This window comes from Prionailurus bengalensis, chromosome C1, assembly GCF_016509475.1.
Source record: "Prionailurus bengalensis isolate Pbe53 chromosome C1, Fcat_Pben_1.1_paternal_pri, whole genome shotgun sequence".
Taxonomy (NCBI): domain Eukaryota; kingdom Metazoa; phylum Chordata; class Mammalia; order Carnivora; family Felidae; genus Prionailurus; species Prionailurus bengalensis.
The window spans coordinates 12,855,081-12,872,941 of NC_057345.1; positions in this window are offsets into that span (position 1 = coordinate 12,855,081).

Genomic DNA, 17,861 nt, shown 5'->3' on the forward strand with positions numbered 1-17,861 from the left:
GCAATACTGGTTTGGTCCCTTGTATGTTGTGTGATTCTCTACATGTTTTCAACCTTTCTGAGCCTCAGTTTCCTCATGGTAAATGGAACTAATGACACCAGTTTTATTATGAAGTTCACAGAAAGGAAAGGGATGTTCAAAGTGCTTGGTGTGTGGAGGCTGTTTGGGGAATGTTCTTTTCCTTCCTTTCTTTGCTGTCCAGGATTCCTCTTTCCCCCACCACCAACTTCCTTCCCGTCCCACCCCTTCTGTCGTCCTCGCTCCTTCCTTCCCCTGCAGCGAGCAGGTGAAAGCTGGCAGGGCCCCTGGTCCACAGTCACTGAACCTACTCATTTTCAACTAAAGGGACAAAGTTCTGAAAGAAAGCCCTGGTGAACGGAGGTGGTGGCACGGAGTGGGTGACTGGAACCGTGTCCCCTGCTCCCCAGCATAAATCTCTGGGAAAACCATTAGCAGGCCCTGCAGCCCAGAGACAAATTACGAGGCAGAGGATCAATGTTATTTTTTCCACAAGCTGAATTCATAACGGTTTATGGCAAAATCAATGCAAATCTTCATGAATAAAGTGAAGGCAGGTGCACACTGGAGAATAATGAGGGGGGTTGAGGTGCGGGAACCTCAGCCAATCGGCTTTGGGAGTGGGGTCCCAGGAGAAGTCACCTGCCTGCTGCCCCAGAGTGTGGTCCTGTGTGGTGCCGGGGGTCCCCTCCCGGACTGGATGCAGTCTGTCTGCACACCCCGGGGGGGGGAGGGGGCCCAACCGCGGGCGGGGAGTTAAGAAGAGATGATACTTTTGTAAGAATTTACCCTGGGCTTCATGCTCTGTACTCTTACCAGAGCCTCACCACCAGGACACAGATCAACGCCAGGGCCACTCCCACTTCACAGCTCTGGAAACAGGCTCAAAGGGGTGAAGCAACTTGGCCCCTCGTGGCTAATAACTAGCAAAGTCTGGATTCCAGCCCAGACCCTCCCTATTCCAGAGGCCCTGCATTACTTTTTCAAACAAGCATGGCCCCTCTGCCCTGTGCTTGCCTGCCTCTTACCTCTGCACAAGCAGTGTCCTTGGTCTGAAGTGCCTGGCTTCTCTTTCCTGTACCCAAGAGAGAAACGCTCCTCACTGGCCCTCACCACCTGGCTGCAATTCTGCTGGGAAGGCTGGTCGTGTCCGTATGTCTTCAGTGGCATCATCATGGCCTCTCAGGGGGATTTGTGTATATGTCCAGTGTGGATCCTGGGATATTATCTAGAGAGTGTTTGCCCTCCCAGCTCCCGCTGGAGAGTTGAACTGTATCCTGTCTTACCATCATTCTTTCAATCCTTGCGTCTGCATGCTGGCACTGACATTCATCCTTCCATTCATCCAGCCATTCGCTCAGCCATCCATTTGTCCATCCATGCATCCATCCATCCATCCACCCACCCATCCACCCATCTGCTTGTCCATCCATCCATCCATCCATCCATCCATCCATCCATCCCATTCATCCACCCATCTGCTTCTCTGTCCATCCATCCATCCATCTATCCACCCATCCATGTATCCATCCACCTGTCCATCCATCCATCCATCCATCCATCCATCCATCTATCCACCCATCCTTGTATCCATCCACTTGTCCATCCATCCATCCATCCATCCATCCATCCATCCGTCCATCTATCCACCCATCCTTGTATCCATCCACTTGTCCATCCATCCATCCATCCATCCATCCATCCATCCATCCAATCCATTTGTCCACCCATCTGCTTGTCTGTCCATCCATCCATCCATCCATCCATCCATCCAATCCATTCATCCACCCATCTGCTTCTCTGTCCATCCATCCATCCATCCGTCCATCCATCCATCCATCCATCCAATCCATTCGTCCACCCATCTGCTTGTCTGTCCATCCATCCATCCATCCATCCATCCATCCATCCATCTATCCAATCCATTCATCCACCCATCTGCTTGTCTGTCCATCCATCCATCCATCCATCCATCCATCCATCCAATCCATTCATCCACCCATCTGCTTGTCTGTCCATCCATCCATCCATCCATCCATCCACCCATCCTTGTATCCATCCACTTGTCCATCCATCCATCCATCCATCCACTCACCCATCCATCCATCCACCTGTCTGTCCATCCATCCATCCACCCATCCATTTATCCTCCAGCCTTCCATCTGTTCTTTTTTCCATCTTCTAGTGTTTTATGTGTGTATACTTTCAGTTTTGCAAGATGAAAAAAGTTCTGCAGATGGATGGAGATAGTGGTGGCACAACAATGTAAATGTACTAAATGCCACTGAACTGTACTCTTAAAAATGATTATAGGGGCGCCTGGGTGGCACAGTCGGTTAAGCGTCCAACTTCAGCCAGGTCACGATCTCGCAGTCCATGAGTTCGAGCCCCGCGTCAGGCTCTGGGCTGATGGCTCAGAACCTGGAGCCTGTTTCCGATTCTGTGTCTCCCTCTCTCTCTGCCCCTCCCCCGTTCATGCTCTGTATCCCTCTGTCCCAAAAATAAATAAACGTTGAAAAAAAAATTTAATAAAAAAAGTAAAAAATGATTACAATGGTAAATTTCATGTTATTTATACTTTGCCACAATTGAAAATAAAGTAATTAATTTAGAAAAGGATCAGATTTCCTGGGTGGGCTGCAGTATCCCTTATGCAGAACACCACTTCATTCCCACCTGTTCCAATCCAAACTCTTGGTCAAACTCTACCTTATATCTGGCCTCCCCCCACGCATTGCCAGCAGGTGACTCCAGCCCTCCCCAGCTCCCCTGCCTCCAGATTCTCCAGGTGCTCACACTTTTCACAGAATCATCATAACAATGATGCCACGTGCTGTCATTTGTCTCATTCTAAAGGTGAGGAACCTGAGGCCCAGGGAAGTTAAGTAACTTGCCTGAGCTTCCTCAGTTGTGGGCCAAGGGGGCAGGACACAGACGCCGCAGGGACGACACCCTGTCCTTAAAGCTACTCGGTGCTGCTTCCCACAAGCCGTGTTTGCTTAGGCATCGAGCTCACATAATTCTTATCTCCCCAAGATCTCATGAGCTCCTAAATATGGGGGATGGAAATTCATGCTCATGTTACCCATTCCTGACCCAGTGTGGACGCGAAGTCGGGTCTCTAACTCAGGGCCAGGGCGTGAGTGACGGGCGGTTGCCTCCAGGGCAAAATTGGAAGGAGTGCCCCAAATCTCAGGAATCAAGGTAAGTTCTATTTTGTTTTAATTTTTTAATGTTTATTTATATTTGAGAGAGAGAGAGAGACAGAGTGCGAGAGGCAGAGGGGCACAGAGAGAGGGAGACCCAGAATCCGAAGCAGGCTCCAGGCTCCGAGCTGTCAGCACAGAGCCCGGTGCGGGGCTCGAACCCACGAACTGGGAGATCATGACCTGAGCCGAAGTCGGACGCTCAACCAACGGAGCCACCCAGGTGCCCCCAAGGTAAGTCCTAGTTTAACGCCATCTTAAAATATCAAATTTAATGCCAAAGAAATCTATGATGAACATATTATCAAAATTTAAATAAAGGCAAGATCCAACCCTGCGTAATCCTGCCTCATCGGCCTCATCTGTTTACCTTAATCCCAATCCTCTTCTAAGTACCTGGAGAGCTTGTGAAGATGCGCTGTGCTCTGGTGTGTTTTGGGGGCATCACTGACACCATTCGTTTAAATACGTAGCCATGCCCTTCTGTCCGACCCATTTGGCAGGAACTGCGTGCTGTGAGGCAGTCGAGCGAGGACCCTGGAGTCAATCTTGGCTTGGCAGCCTGTTTTCCAGGCCTTCATAGCTGTGTGACCTTGGGCAAATCGCTTAACCTTTCTGTGCCTCAATTTCCTCCCCTGTAAATGGCGTGTCTAACAGTGCTACCTCTGCAATGCAGCCCTGAAAATTAAATGAGATAAAGCGTGAGAAGAGCTCAGCACAGCAAGTGACCCTTAGCTAACTACAAAGGGCAAGCTCTAGTAAAAACGATTCAACTGATTCCTCCATCCAGGAAAAGAAAAGAAAATGTAACATGGGAATCTGTGTTCGCAGGCATCAAAAGCCATCAGCCTTTGGTTTTCCTTTTCTCGTTTCCCCCATTGACATTTCTTGACCACACCCGGCACGGGGGATTGGCAGTTGTGGAAGTCTGAGCGGAGACCCGGAGACCCAGAGACAGGCAGAGACCAGAAAGTGATTCCCAGCTTCTCAGAGTGAGGCAGCTGACAGCTCCTGTTTCCCACTCCCTAGGCCTTGCACGTTTCTTCGTTAACTTCAGTAGGAGGCGTCCCATGCTCTGTCCACATCGATGCTACCACATTGCTATACCTGGAGGAGAAAGTGCCAGGGAAAATGAGCTGTTTTATCTCTCCATGCTGCCAAGGGTGTTTAGAGGGCCAGATGTCCGGCAGGCGGTGGGCATCACATCTGGAAGGCAGGTGGAAGGTTTTCAACCAGATGTGTCAAGTATTGTGATGACCGGGGGACATGTGAGGCCCCTGGCCATGGGGAATAGCATTGAGAGGGCCAAGGAAACTGCCCCCCCACCCTGGGTCCCTGCAAACCAAAGGTAGTTCCCGTCTCCATCTCCTAGCCAAGAACTTGAGTGAGACTCTTGGCCCCTCACCGGCCCCTGAATGCCAGCCTCCTGAAGCCAAGGGCTCTGGCCGGGGTTTTCAGTCCATGAAGCCACTGGTGAGGTATCTCCCGGAGGAAGCAAGGGGACGGAACCCAGACCCGTGGTGGCAGAAGGAAAGGGGAAGAGCGTCCTGGATCGTCTCCAGGTTGGGGGCGGGGGGAGGCGTTGGCCACCTGGCCATCAGCCCTCAAAAGACTCTTGGGAGGCAGAGAAGTGGCAGTGACCTTCCTCACGTACAGGTGGGGAAACTGAGGCTTGAAGAGGTTGAGGGATTGTGTTCAGCCACCCAGAAATATTGGGTGATGCCAGGCTGACTGCCTGGCCAGGATGACACAACTCTGCCTTCCAGAGACCGTCACCCGTCTCTCTCTTGTGGGGAGGAGGAGGAAGCAGAGGAAATGTCCATCGCCCAACTGTATGGGTGGGAGAGGACAAGGAATAGCCTCAGTTCTCTGCAACAGCCTGAAAATCATCCTCATGTGCAGTGAATCTGAGCATCCCAGGGCGGCAGGGCCAGAAGGGACACTATTGTTTCAGTTTAGTGCCTGCCCGTGTTCCAACCGGGAACACCAAGGCCGGAGACCGGAAGCAGCCTGCCAGGGACAGGTCGTTGTTTCCCAGAACAGCTAAGACTCTTACCCCAGTCTCTCAACCATGGCGACCAATACCCTGGGTTTCACTGGAGGAGGCCAGACCCCCCCATAGCTCACTCCTCGGCCATCGCCATCGGCAATTTCCACCTCTCTGAGCTCCGGTTTCCCCACATGGATGAATGAAAGGACAAGTCCCCGCCCCATCTGACTCAAAGAGCAGTTAGGAATTCGGATAACAGTCAGGTATAAACATAAGGGTAAAGAGAGCTGAGGCATTCTGAGTTCCTACTGTGTGCACCAGGCCCTGGGCCGGTCCTTGACATACGAGGTCCCAATGACTGCCAGCATAACATTTCCTCTTCCTGGAATGGCTCCTGACTCCCCCTCTCCTTGCCCCTTCCCCCAATTTCTTCCTCTGGCTGACACTCCATCAGTACTGCAGTCTCAGCTAGAGGTCACCTCCTCCAGGAAGCTCGCTCTGATGACCAGAGTCCCATCTTTGTGTTCCCAGGGCAACCTGTTCATCCTGGCGTAGCATTGGCCACACACAGAATGTGTCACCCGTTTTTAGCGACCGCATCCGCGGACAGCTCTGAGAGCTTAGACAAGGTCTGTGTCGTTTTTGTTTGCGGTGGCCCCTCAGCGCCCCTCAAGGTATCTGATGCATAGTATGTATGTGATCTGTTTGATTTTACTGAGGAATCTGGGATTGTAGATCCGGGAAAACTGCAAACTTATAAAGGTCTTTTTTTTTTTTCTTCAAAGAGGTGGGCGGAGGTGCTATGAGGTGTTGCAGTCCCACAGCCTACCTACAGAGGGCGACGGTGAACCCAAGGGACTGCGGGAGAGGCTGTTGGCATTTCAGACTGAAGGCTGCGCGGAGGTGTGATGGTCTGTGGGGACCAAGCGGGTCCATGGTCCCTGCATCGCACCACATGGTGATGGCATAGAGCCTGCTTCGGTGATTCCTGAGACCCACACGGGTTAATTCCAGCAAAGGAACAGTTTCCCAGGGGTTTTAGCTTCTGGTCCGGGAGCCCCGCCCGGCTTGTGGTCAGGGGCGGGGTGATCAGTCACAGCTAGACCCTAGTTATTATTTTGGCTGCATTTTCTGCCTCTCTCTTTTCCTGTTGCCCAATTAGATTTAATTAGATATTGATAACAGTGGCAGGTGCAATGAGCCTCTGTGGTCCCGGGCTGGAAGGTAGAGGGGTAGCTGCCGAACAAAAGGAGGCCAGAGGAAGGGGACAGCTGGTGTCTCGGAACCTGGGCACGGGTGCTCCCGGGGGCACTTATAATTCCTGCGTTTTCATCCGCCTTCCCCTCCACATCGCTCCCTGCTTCCTCCCCCCCAGCCTCTCTGCTCTCCTGCAGGATCCATAGCCCTGCCCATGCCTGCACTGGCTGCTTCCTGTCTCCAGCCTAATTGTTTCCTTCTCTACGCCCTGGGTGTCTTAATGCAGGTCTTTCCCCAAAGAAGGTGGGACACTTTGGAATACTGTTCAGCAGACATTCTCTCCCCTCTCCTCCCGCTCCACCCACCAATGTGGAGCTGGACCGTGTGGCTTGCTTTGACCGGTGCAAAGTCGGCAGATGTGACCCGGGCAGAGGCCCTCACTATGCATGCATCAGCGGCGTGATTTCTTGTGTTCTTGTGACCTGACGTGAGCAGACGATGCCCAGGGTGGGTCATTGCCCCCATCGGGGCGGGCCCCAGAATGACCACCCAGGAGTCAGATGTGAGCTCAACCCACAGCCAGAGTGGAGGAGCCCAGCCGGGTGCAGCCTAGACCAGCCCAGTCGCAGCCACGCCGAGCCCCATGACACGAGGATACATGCTCTGATTGCCGGTCACGGGGAGGCTGTGCTATTTGTTACACCACGTTATCCCTGTCAGAGCCTGGCTAGTACACGGGGTGGGTGTGGCCTCAGTGAATGACACAGCAAAACAGATTATTCTAGACTAGGAGATGGGAGGCCTGGGCTCTCACCCAAAAATTTCTTTTTTTTTTTTTAACGTTTATTTATTTTTGAGACAGAGAGAGGCAGAGCATGAACGGGGGAGGGTCAGAGAGAGAGGGAGGCACAGAATCTGAAGCAGACTCCAGGCTCCGAGCTGTCAGCACAGAGCCCAACGTGGGGCTGGAACCCACGGACCGCGAGATCATGACCTGAGCTGAAGTCGGACGCTCAATTGACTGAGCCACCCAGGCGCCCCTCACCCAAAAATTTCTATTAACTCCCTTGCTGGCTTTGGAGAGGTGGGGAAGAAGCTAATACGGTTGATCATCCTCGGTGGGCCAGGTGCCGTGCTAAGAACTTCCCATGTGTTACTCTACGTTATCGCCACCATTTCGATCTTAATCTGAAGAGTAAGTACTCTGTGCCAGGTATTACGTTAAGTGTTTATAATGCAATTAGGATTGTGCTAAAAATGGCACCAATGCTTAAGTGATTAGTAACTTGAAAAAAGACAGCCATTTGTTGAATGCGTACCGTGGGGCAGGCTTGCATCAGGCTGTCTCAACGTACAGTCTCAATTCACCCTCAGTACAACGCCAAAGAATGGTCTGGCCTAAAACGTCGGTAGTGCTGAGTTAGGGACACCCTGGTTTGGCTGTTCGGGGAGCCTGGCAGCGAATGCAACTCGGATTTGTTTTGTCCCAACGCAACTATGTTAGTTTCCTGTGACGGCTGTAGCAAATTGCCACAAACGGGGCGGCTTAAAACCACAGACATTCATTTCCTCACAGTTCTGGAAGCCAGAAGTCCGAAATCAAGGCAGCGGCGAGAGCACGCTCCCTTCCGGAGGCTCCGGCAGAGATCCTCGCGTCCTCCAGCCCTCGTGCCTCCAGCGCTCCAGCCTCTGCATCGGCCTCCCGCCAGCTTCTCTTGGTCTCAGTCTCCCTCTGCTCGTCTCTGAGGGTGCACCTGCCATCGGATTGAGGGCCCACACAGGTACTCCAGGATTATCTCCTGGTCTTAGGACCTCCTCACTTAATCCCGTCTTCAAGACCCTTTTTCCAAGTATGGTACCGTCACAGGTTTGGGGGGTTGGATGTGGACCATCTCCTGACCTATTATCTTCTTGAACAGAGACCCCCATCCTGCTCTTCCACAGGTATTATTTACGTTTTACCTTCACAGTGATCCTCCGAGGAGTACATTTTACCCCGGTTTACTCGGGAGGCCCTGAGGCTCAGAGAGGTTGTCTAACTCTCCGGGAAGAATCAGCACAAGCGGCAGGATTTGCTCTCTGGGTTTAAAGCTCTTGCTTTCACCGGTCGGCTTGCTCCCTGAACCCCAGCCATCCGTCTGGGCTCAGAGATGCCCACACTCCGAGGAGCACCCAGAGATGCCCCCCTGGACCAGCTGCAGTGGGTGGTTAGTGGGCATCCTTTCTGGGCAACATGAATCATCAGCAACCTTTTCAGGGGAATAACGGGATACTGGGAGGAGAAAGCCCCAGGATCAGCAGCCACCTCTGGAGAGGGAGAATGAGCGGCCTTGTCCTGGGGACTTGCCTATGACAGTCAGGGGCAGGCCAAGCCTGGCCTTTCCATCACTGCTGCTCCGGGGAGCCCCTCCCCCCCTCCCCCAGCCACCTGCCTCCCTCACTAGCCCCTCAGGGGATACTGTGCCGGGTGACCTGTGCGCCAGCATGCTGCGAGGATGGGAACGGAATGATGACAAGAAGGGGCTTGTCTGGCCCTGTTTGATGCGGTGGATGGAGTCAGTTAAGGGCACAGGCGTGAGACCCGTCCATCCTTAGCAGTGAAAGTCCCACCATATGCCACAGAGATGAATGGGAGCCACTCACTTAACAACCTCAGTAAAACCCCTTTCCCTCTCCTTTTGTAATTGTTTTATTGACTCATAATTTACACACAAGGAACTGTGTATCTTTCAAGTGAGACTCTGGTTATATTCTGATGCATGCATACATCTGTAAAGCCGTCGCCACAATCAAGATAATGAATATAATATATACATCACTCTCCAGAAGTCTCCCTGTGCCCCTGTGTCATCAATTTCCTCGTCCTCACTCACCCTGCCATTTCCAGGCAATCACCGATCTGCCCTCTGCCACCATGGGTTTGTTTGCATTTTCTAGAGCATAAACTGTACAGGAGGGACTGTTTCCTGTATGGCTCCTCCCACTCAGCATGGTCATTGGGCGATTCGACCGTGACTTATCATGTATCCGCGGTTCGTTCTTTGCACCGACAGCTAGCATTCCACCTCGTGGCTGTTTTGCGGTTTGTCTATCCATTCACCTGTGGATGGAGCTCTTCTGGTTTCGGACAGTTGTGAACAAAAGGTGTTCCGCACGTGTGCGTAAGAGCCCTCATATGGACGCGTGCTTTCTTTGCTCTTGGAAGGGCTGGATCGTATGGTGGGTGTGCACTTGCTTTCAGAAACCAGCAAATGCTTCTGAAGCGTGTATACCAACATCACGCTCCCACCAGCCGTGCGCACAATTTCCTGTTGCCCCACGTCCTCACAGCGCTAGGTATGGCCAATCTCGTTCTCGGCCAAGCTAACAAGTCGGTTGGCATCTCTGAGCCTTTAATTGGCGTGCCCCGTGTCTGGTAACATTGAGCATCTCCCTGCGTGCCTTTTGCCGTCCCTACGTCTTCTTGGGCGAGACGTCTGCTCATATCCTTTGCCCCTTTTTAATTGGGCTGTTTACTTTCTTCCCATTGCGTTTTGAGAATCCTTTACATATTCTAGATACATCTTTTAGCAGATGTACGATCTGTGGGTATTTTTTTTTCCTCTCAGCCTTTGTTTTGCCTTTTCATCCCCATTAACTGTACGTACCTCTCAAAGAGCAGACCGTGTTATTGATGTTGTATCTAAGACATCTTGGCCTGGCCCGGAGTCCAGAAAATCTTCATCGGCCCCAAGCTGGGGCACCTGTGGGGCCAGCCACATGTGCCTCTCACTTCTCAGGGATCCGAATCCTTCACTGTCTGGTGCCCAGTGCCTTAAAAACCATTGTTTAGTGCATTCAGTCTGGTTTTTGCTGCTGTTTGGGCAGAAGGCTACATCTGATCCCTGCTACCCCATCCTGACCTGAAGCCCTGCTGGACTTTTAAGGCAGACACGATTCTGTTCATAACGTCACCCATTTCTTGCTTGAGGACGGGTAGAACCAGGATGGAAGCCGAGGGCTGCCCGAGTCCAAAGCCTGGGGCCACGGACCTGGGGCTCGGACTTCTGGGACCGGAACCGGTTCCATCCCCACTTGCTGCCGGAAATTCCAGAGTCAGGGACACGTCTAGGATCTGGGGTTGGTCAGGCAGCAGGCCCTCGCTTGGCATCACGACTCCAAAATAACCTCTCTGAGCTCTAGCTGTCTAATCTGCTGTCTAATCTGTCCAAAACGTTCATTCTGACTTGACTTGCTCTGTAAAGGGCGCCATAAAATGCAATCACAGAACCATAGGCTTTCCAGGACTCTGTAGGTGATCGAGCCCAACCTTCCATTCAAAACCACTTCCTCGGCAGGATTAGAAATCTACAAAGAGCTCGCCGCCACTTACCCTTCCTGTGTCCATTGCAGACATCCCTAATCAATGATGGAACTGCTTCCTGCTCAGCTAGACTTCACTCCCAGATCCAATGGTCTTTTGATCCAGTGTGCAAAGCGCCCACCGCCAGTTGATTGGATTGGCACATGGAACGAAGCCTGTTCACACCCCAGAGCTCCCAAGCACTCTGGTCAGATGCCCCCCCCCCCGGACAATGCAAATGCACCCCTCGTTTGCCCAAGCCCTTTACTACCTCCAAAGGTAGTCGGTTCCATCCCCATCCAGCTGTAAAGTCCACGCGTGACAAACGAATCCACTGTCCAGTCGGCACTATTCCTTTACCTTAAGCCGTGTGTGCTGGGGACTCAGAGACCAGACATCACACCTTCTAGAAAAACTGAAGTCCTTCAGATACGACGTGAGGATGACGGCCACGTCCCCTGTTCACCTGAGGAGGTATGTCCAGTTCCAGCCACGTGACTGTGGCCCTTTACAGCCCACTTTCCCTTATTTTCAGACACTTTCGTTTGCCAGCATCCTCCCTTTCAAAACGAGTTTGAAAAACACCCGGGGTTGGATCTGATGACCGCACAGAAGAGGAAAAGTCTTGGTCTCAACATTGTACGTTTGTTAACATAGCTGAGGACCTTGATAGCTTTTATTTTATTTTATTTTTTTATTTTTTAACGTTTATTTATTATTGAGAGACAGAGAGACAGAGTGTGAGCGGGGGAGGGGTAGAGACAGGGGGAGACATAGAATCGGAAGCAGGTTCCAGGCTCTGAGCTGCCAGCACAGAGCCCAATGTGGGGCTCGAACCCACGAGCCATGAGATTGTGACCTGAGCCAAAGTCGGTCACTTAACCGACTGAGCCCCCCAGGCGCCCGCCTTGATGGCTTTTAAAGCGATGCTCATGCTTCGCTCATGCGAGAAAATGTGAGCTCGTTGTCATGTGAACAGAGTGAGGTCAGATGTCCCGGTTCCGATCGCTGCGTATCTGTGAACACAGAGCAGCCCCTGATAACCTCTCTGTCACATCTCGTCAGTGCAGCCTGCGACTGTTTGCAAAGGATCTCTGTCCCCAGGCCACCGTGGTGCCTGGGGCGTGCTGGGTATCGGTAATAGGAACATTAGCTGGCATGGCTCTTAGTGCGTGCTTGATAGTTCTAAGCGTGTTATGTGTTCTGGCTGATTGAATCTTCACAACAGCCCTGGGAGGCTGACGCTATTTGGTCCCGATTTTACAGAGACGGAAATGGATCCAGGGAGGTTAAATGAGCTAGTCTGTGGCTGAGCTGGGGTTTGAACCCAGCTCTGAAGTGTGTGCCCCTAATCACTACATGACTCTGCTCTGTGGGGCCTGAACTTTATATAAACGCCTGTTACATGGCTAGTCCTGCTTTTGCACACAGTTCTCAGGGAAGGCTTCCTGTAAGTGGCAGGAGAAAGTGAGACACGGGGGCTGGCCTCCCTGCTGGTCCAGGCCTGTGTCCCCCTGTCCCACCCGGACAGGAACCCTCAACTGGGCAAAGACAGAAAGAGAGTGTCACCCTCTGGTCTGATGGTTTCTCTGTGCAAGTTCCTCTTATCCTGCAGGCTGCAAACAGGTGAGGGCAGGTCGACATCCAAATGTGATTTTACCCAGAGCCCAGCCCGCCTCTCCCCTGCACCTGGACGGCCATGGCCTCTGACCTGTAACCCAGAGCTCCACTCTGAGATGAGTCACAAGACCGAGGGCACAAAGGGACAGCCCAGTTTGAGATGACGACTCAGGGCCTCCGCCAGCCAAGCCACCCGCCCGCTCCCTCCCAGGGAGTCCTCGGGCCTGTGTTTGGGTGGACAGTGAACCAGCCAGTGCACTTCCTCTCCCTGCTCGCTGACGTCAGTTCTGTTCCAGGCCCACGGCCCCACTGGGCCAGTGAGAGGCAGGCCTGGGACTGTGACAGAAACTATTCTTTTCTATAGACTTGAACCCAGGAGGAGGTGAACTTGAGCCTTCACAAGAAGGACCTGCTTGTCTGTAGAAAACGCAAGAGTAGGAAACAGCCGAGAGGCCGTGCCGAGCCCTAAATCCAGCCGCGCCAGACCCCTCTGCTGTCCCAGCCTATCGACCTCCCAGGTTTCCTCGGCTGGGTGGGCTGGCTTTTCTGCCACAGTCCATCCAGAGAGCTCTGACGAGGGGGGCTGTGACCCCAGCTCCGGTGGGTGATGCCAACTCCAGGCCCTCTCTGGCTGTGTTGTGCCGGCCCGGGGCCAGGGGCCATGAGGGGATTCGCCTCTGGCAGGAAATGCAAGCCCCAACAACACATCAGACATGTTGGGGTCCAGCGATGAATCAGGCGTAGGCCTTGTCCCTGAGGAACTCACGGCCAGTGAGCAAAATCCATTGTTACATGTGCAGTTCATGTCCACAGTGTGAGGGGCACCCCCCATGGTGCCCGGGGGGGAGGGGCCCAGGGGACAGAGTAGGCCTCCCCCTGGAGTGTAGGGGTGGACCATGAAGGGCCCCCCCCCAGAGAGGGCGGTGCTTATGGCAACTCTTGAGGGAACTCGAGGCCTGCATCATCCTGTGCTCAAATCCCGGCCCCACCCCCATGACACTGGGCACACTCCTTAGCGTCTGTGCCTCAGTTTCCTTGTCTGTAAAATGGGCATCTACCCCATGGGTTTGTAGAGGACTACACGTCATAATTTAAGCGTAGTGATGAGCAGTGACTGGCCTAGAGTACATTTTCCGCAAACTCTCTATTATTGTTGCTGTATCCTTATCTCCCTGAGGACGGGAACGCTCATGCACAGGGTAGGTGTGCAGGATTCAAGTCTGTGGAAGACAAGATGGGGCTCCGGATGGCGAGGCCAGCACGCGGAGGTGGGACAAGGCAGGGGGGGCCCCCCAGTGCCCCGCACGCACGGCTCGTGGGCAGCTGGTGTGCTCCGGTGGGGGGAGGGGCAGGAGATCAAGAGCTGAGGGTCCGCGTTGGGGTCCCATATAAAGACCTGGTGTATTACTGTAAGCAGAATGCCACGTCCTGTCTTCGGAAGGAGGATTTGCAGCCACATAACCCAGAAGTCACTTGTCGATTTGATCAAGTCAGTTAAGTTACCGGTCAACTCAGTGGCAAAAAACCTCCCCCCCACTGGGCCGAAAGTTTGGCTGAAGCCAGCGTGTGCCTGGTTGGAAGCACCCACTGGGCTGGGCTGCGTCTGGGCAAGGCCACCCGAGCAGGAGGGGCCCAGGGGCCCAGCCTCCGTGGGGGATGACGGAGGACGGCACCCGACCGTGTTGGCGTTTATTCCTGCTTTTTCTTGCTTGGAAAAGGGTGGTGGTTCCTGCTGTAAGCTCCCGAAACAGTGGGAGTAGTGATCCCTGAGAGGCCAGCACCCCTCCCCCCACGAAGCCTGACCGAAGGGGAAGGTCATCACCCGGCAGCACCCCGTTTGAGCCCCCGGCCCCCCAACTTCTGGGGCGACGTCAGGTTACGTTGGCCAGTGTGGACAAGGCTCCAACCTCAGGGAAAAGACCACCCGTTCCACCCACCTAAGCCCTACTCGCCCGCCCCCTCACTGCCCCCCAGCTGCTCCCTGCCTCACTCACCGAGGCCCCTTCCTCCCTCATTTGCCCAGGAATCCAGCCTCCCAATGGCTCATTCCCCGCTCGTACACTCTGGTCTGTAGTTCACAAACACTCCCCCGACACCTAGGCATCTCATTCCCTCCCAGTTCTAGAGGCTGGAAGTCCAAAATGAAAGTGTCCAGGGCCGTGGTGTCCTCTCCGAGGCTCCGGGTAGAACCCTTTCCCGGATCTTCCAAGCTTCGCGGTGGCCGACTGTCCGTGGTGCTGAATGTCTCTGCTCTTTTGCCACATGGCGTTTTTCCTGCGTCCCGTGTCCAATTTCCCTCTTCTTATAAGGACACCAGCCACCCTAACGACGTTAACCTGATGACATTTGCAAAGACCCTGTTTCAAGTGAAGATCATCTTAACAGGGACTGGGGGCTTAGGACTTCAACATACCTTCTTGGGGGACACATATCAACCCAGCACGCCCAACACGTACCCGGCCTGGTGACTGGCATTGGAGGATGATACCTGTCACGTAGATGCTTCCCCCCTTCACCACAGCCCCACGGGGAAAACAGTGTCTCAGGGCTGCGCCCCCCGCTGAAAATTCCCAGGCTCCGGGCTTGCTGGGGACAGCAGCCCTGCCTCACCGGCCTCACCTCTCTGGACGCCACCCCCAGGTAGACCTCAGCGGCTCGCCAGTTAACGGTGGAAAGAGCAGTGGGCAGAATAAATCTCACAGTGAAATTAATGTAGCTCAAGAAAAAAAAAGTACATTTACTCATTTCAACTTCTTGTTGCCAGACTCATAAGTGAATAAATCCGAAATAAATGTAACCGGACAAAGCGAGAAGCCGTGAGAAACGCAATCCCATTGCCCTAAATGAAGACAAAGGCTCTGAGACAATATTAAATTCCATCCCCAAAGGCTCATTTCATTTCAGACCCAGATTTGCACAAAATCGAGTTTTCCTGCCAGCCAAGCCCTGCTCCTGCTCACATCCTCCTCCTCCCCCGCTCCCTCTCTCCCCCACTCCCCCCATCCCCTCGTCCCTTCCTGCCAGTGTTCTTGTCCCTGAAGTTTGCACGCTCTGTCTACTCAGGAGCCAGCTGGTCCCCAAACTCCCAGGACGCGCTGACTTCCTCAGCTCTGGATGGACAGCTTCGCGGGACTCCAGGGACCGGCAGCATCTGCTTGGACTTCCAGGAGTTCAGATCATTAGTCATCTGAATCCTCCCCCAGCCCAGGTGGGGCAGAAGGCAGGCTGCGCTCACCTGTGTGTCTCCAAGGACCTTTAGGACCTGTGCGGTTGGGGGGTCAGGTCTGCAGGCGGGAGGCCCTCCGGTACTGAGCCAAATGGTTAATCCAGGTCTGACGGGGATGGAGGCAGGGCTGTGGGCCATCTTGCTCCGTTTCGTGTCAACCCGATGACTACAGATCTCCTGCCCCCACAGCATACAGACCTAGGGTGCGGACATCCCTGGGGAGCAGGAGCATGGGCGTGGGGAATGCGGAGGAAGGAGCTGACAGACGTCCGTCACCAGGGCGAACGGTTACCTCTGGGGCAGAACTCTGCCAACATCAACCACTGTGTTACCGGCGCCCAGCCCTTCCCGTGTGGACCAGGGGGTTGATCTTGGCGATTATTGGTGGGGGCGGGTTTACTTTTTTTCTTTTTTAAGTATTCTCGACGCCCAACGTGGGGCTTGAACCCACAACCCCGAGATCAAGAGTCGCACGCTCCGTTCACTGAGCCAGCCAGGTGCCCCCAGGTTTGCTTTTAACAGTGGTAATAGTTGCCCTGACTTAGAAATTACTGGGTGCCCACTCGTCTCCATAGGCTTATCCTTCTATTCATTCAATAAGTCTGCTTTGAGTGCCTACTATTTGGTAGGCTCGCTTTTTAGTGCTGGAGACCACGGCCGGTTTGGGAAGCTTACATTCTAGAAGGGGGTCTCATATGCTATCTCTTTCTGCTATGTTCTAGCGGAAGGAGTTATATATATTATTGTCGACTATATATTTATACTCACGATACTACATCGATCTAATTATATTAAACTTTGTTACATGGTATAGAATTTATATGATGTTATGCTATATTGCACACCACGTATGACATACGACATCACGTATCACATAGTACGTATCCCATTTATTCTTCAGACCAACCCTGCCGGAAGGGGGGAGGGTCTCAGCATATCCGTGCTGTAGCTGAGACAACAAGGTTGCAGAGAGAAGGGATGGGCTGAGTGCCCACAGCTCAGTGAGCAAACGGGCGATGCTCAAAGAGCCGGAGGGAGGAAGGTGGCTTTTGGAGTGGGACAGGTCTGGATCCGATCCCAAGAGGGAGCGCTCATAGGCTGCCAGCCTCTGTTTCCTGTCCCATCCTGGCAGGGACCCTCCCCTGGGATGATGTGGTTGCTCAGCTCCTGGCTCAGCCCCCGCCCAGGTAGGGGCCAGCCTTCCCCGTGGCAGTGACTGTGGGCAGTACGTGGCCCGGACCACAGAGCGGCTCGGTGGCAGGCCCCAGGCGTCTGCTCCCCTGTGGTGTCCCCTAGCGGGAAAGACCGAGCAGGACCCAACAAGCACTGCCCCGCCCCCCCATCACTTGCCCTCCAACCCGAGGTGAGGCAGGCAGCCCCTCCAGCTCATTGGCTGTCACTTGCCCCTGATGAGCAGCAGGTGTGAGGGTTAAGAGGACAGACTTGGGGCCCAGGCTGCTGCGTTCCAATCCTGGTTCTGCCCCCTGCTCACGGGGCGAACTTTTCCCTTGTGTGACTGGAGGGAGGACCGGTGATGGATCAAGGCCCAGGACGGAGGGTGTCCCGTGGATGGTCAGCACCTGGTGAGAAGGTGGGCTGGTGCCCAACCAAGATGGGACACAGATCCCCCGCCACGGGGAATTTCCAAGGAGTCTCGAAAAGGAAGCTCCCGGGGGGGCTGGCGACTTTTGTCAACGAAGTCAGGAGTCAGGAAAACGTTAGTCTGGGAAACATAGTCCTCCGCCCAGCGCTCTGGGAGCAGAGAGCCCAGGAAGCCCACCCTTGACCCTGACCCCCTCTTGCCTCCAAAGGCCCCAGTGGCTCATGTGTATGAAGCAGGTACCTACGGGGTACAGTTTCCGGGACCATCACTCTAATCACCCGTTCCTGGCTCTGTGGGGGAATACCTTAAGTCAGACTTACTTTCCTTTTTGTTTTTTTAACAACTCCTCGGGTTTTAGTATATTCACAGAGTTGAGAAACTATCACCATGACAAGATTTAGGACGTTTCATCTTTCCAAAAAGAGTTTCCGCCCCATTTAACCGTCACCCCTCCCCTCCCCTCCACCTCCCCAGCCCCGACAACCATTAATCTGTTTTGTGTCTCTGTACAGTGGCCTGATCTAGACATTTCGTCCAAAGGGAATCATACAACACGTGGTCTTCTGTGACTGGCTTCTCCGGCTTTATTTATGGACTCTTACGTGTACGGTTAGGAGAATCTCCTGGATCATCCAGCCCGAATCCTTCTATTTCAGATG